This window comes from Magnolia sinica, chromosome 5, assembly GCF_029962835.1.
Source record: "Magnolia sinica isolate HGM2019 chromosome 5, MsV1, whole genome shotgun sequence".
NCBI classification, from domain to species: Eukaryota; Viridiplantae; Streptophyta; class Magnoliopsida; order Magnoliales; family Magnoliaceae; genus Magnolia; species Magnolia sinica.
The window spans coordinates 17,106,534-17,109,795 of NC_080577.1; positions in this window are offsets into that span (position 1 = coordinate 17,106,534).

Consider the following 3,262-nt stretch of genomic DNA (forward strand, 5'->3'; position numbering starts at 1 on the left):
TACATTCGAGATCTAGTCGACATACTTAATGGGCTTGATGAAACCAGCCTTCAAAAGCCATTTGGTCTCTTTCTTTATTTTCTAGGTTACTTCGTTGTCATTCACTTGGGTGGCAACTCATGCATTTGATACCCTTTTTTTTTTTTTTTTTATAGGTAGTCTATGTTCGACCAAAACCTAGTCGAATCTCGGCATCTCATATGGTAATCCCATGAGAAGCAATCAACAAATTCTTTGAGCAGATCAATTAGTTGCATTTTATCTTGGGTTCCCAGTAAATCATTGATAAATGTAGGCTTTGTGTTTTGCTCGGTCCCTAGATTCACCTCCATTGGGGGACCCTGAACTTGGGTTTGAGAATCTTCCAACATATCAGGGGCCTCCTTAAGCACTGTGTCCTCTTCCTCGATTGAGGCATCTGCATCGACCATGTTTACAAGACAACCATCATTGACATCTTTCAGACTTTCTTCGAGTCTTCCTATTCTGGCTGTGAGATCGGCCTAACACTGGTTATCCTTTGGTATACCAATCATCGGATTTCTTCGATGGTACAATGCAAAACTGACCTAAAAGGAATAATGTTCTTCGGCAGGTCATCGACCGGACTGATCACTTCTGTGATATCTTAATGCTGTCTGGATTTTTTTTTTTATACAGATATTCCAATCAGTCAGCCCGTCTTTATATCTCCTAGTAAACTGAATTGTCCCTACCTCTTCGCCATAACAGTAAGCTTCATTTGCATTCGACGTGGCAAAAAAGATTTATTATTGGCTAAAACCAATTTAACTTCATCATGATTTCAGAAAATAATGAATTGATGTAGAGATGATGGAATACACGCAAATGAATGGATCCATTCTCTACCAAGTAAATCATTATAGCTAGATGAGATATCGACCATAAAAAATGGGGCCAACACTGCTTTAGTCTCGACATTCAGGTCAAATGGCAAGACCCCATAAATATTTGTAATGTGACTCGCGAAATTACTAATTGTGACCTCAGACGAGATTAAATCAGTCATTGTCTTTTCCAATTTTGACATCATTCTCAGTGGTAGGATATTGACAGTAACCCCATTGTCGACCAGGATCTTGGTGACTGGACATCCTTCAAGGTGAATAGATATATACAATGGCTTGAGATGTTGCATCATGCCATGAGTGTGTCTTTCTATGATTACCATTTCTGACGTGACTCCTGATTCTACCATAACTGTATTCACATGTGGTATTTTGTCTAACCCAGGTTTCCTTTTAATTACTTCGTTTGATGGAAAAGAAACATGCCGCATCACCACAGGAAGGCTAAATTCCTCGATATCGCGCGCCCACCATCTTTCTTGGCTGAGATGGTTTAGCCTGGAAAGTAAAAGGCAAGGTGAATACCATGTTGTAATGGAATACAATGGGTGGTAATGTCCCAAACACAATCCTCATACTCGAGCATTGCCCCCTAGTGTTTTTGAGCTCTCTTGAGTGTTGGGACATTTAATGTGCTCAGTTCTCTCATCAACCACAACATCGGACAATTTGGTTGTTGGTGAAACCACTTGCAATGTTTCAGCAGTTGCTACTAGTTCTTTTACAAACTACTCGTCCCTTGAGAAACATTCATCACTGAGGTAATCAGATAGATTATCACAATCATCTTTTTCTTTTGGTCCTGTCAGTTCACAAGGTTGGTCGAAAATGTTGGTATCCTGTTCACAAAACACAGGAGGTAGAACCGCTTTGACTGTGTTAATGGCCACCTGTTCTTCAGGCAAGAGGATTCTTCAAAACAATCGCAATTATACCACTCTTGGTCGGGGTACATCTTTAGCTTTTGTCAATTCCCTCTTCATGGCCACTTTACACATTTACCAACAATGTTTTTGAGTTCGAGTCAATGCTTCTGGCACTGTATGAAATTTAGGATGTATGATCCGCTTCCAGACTCCCTTCTCTATGGCTAGAGGTTTAACCATTCTTTGCTTTGACATCTCACTTTGAGAGTACCCATTAAAGGGTGAAGGAGTCCCTTGTGGCTGATGTTGACTATTGCCTTCAGTTCTCAGAGCCATGTATCGACCTTGTAATCTTAGTTGAGGAGGATCCTCCAACCCTGGAATGGTCCTTCTGGCACATTGGTTGCACAGTTGTGAGCCTCGACCGTTTTGTTGAATTGCATTTGGCCAATTGGTGACCGGGTGGGAGGTTCAACATCGCCCATTACCTAGTTGCTATGGTGTGCTTTTATGGTTAGTTGGGCCAAGATTAACTCTTAGTTGTGGTTGATTAGCCTTCTTCAAATTTACTACACCATGTTTACTTCGAGACTGGGTGAGAATGAATCTGTATCGATCAACATCACCTTCTCACCTTTCTCAAAAAATTCCAGCGGAAGCATGTATTCTAACTGTATTATCATAAGATTCCTTTTATATATTTCCAAGGATAGTCAGTTACACGGGATCCGTATAGATTGGACGCAATTCAGTCTTATTGGTTACCGCATAAACAGGAAACAATAAAGATGAACATATTGTTTTCTAAAGTGCGGCCGCACGACGAGTGGATCAGCCTCGCTTTTGCGTAAGGAGTTCTCTATAGGATGGTTGACCTTATTGACAGGTTGGATGCCGTAAATGCCTATTATTAATGTGTACTCGTGAGACAATGACTTTCATTATACTAATAGTATGTGAGACGCCTCATGTGCACGAACTTCAATTGAATTATTTAAGGGACTGTTTGGATGCACGCAAAGTAATGTGCTGCGCAAGCCATTCCACGTTAATAGCATGATGTGGTTTGTCCATTCATCCATTTGGAGGGATCATTTTGTGGGCCTACGTTAAAAAATTCCAAGGGCAGCATAAGTTTTCGTTCAAGCTCATAAATGATTTTTACCTTTGTTTATGTCTGTGTTAACTTATGAACAATGTGAATCTCAAATAAACATCATGGTGGACCTAAGAAGGTTTTAACGGTGGCATCACTCCCTCCACTGTTTTCTACAGTGGGTCCACTCAAGCTTTGGATCTACGTCATTCTTTGGATCATGCGCTAAAATGATTTCTCCAAATGGATACAACGCATATACCATGGTGGAGCCACAAAACTTGGTGATATCACTTCGGCAGCGACTCTTGCTGCTAAAATTGTCAGTAGCTAATCCACGTCTGAAGAAGATGAGAATAACATATACGATTAACACAACTGTTACACTCAAAAGGTCAAATGACGCAAGCTAAATATCTTGAATGATTTAT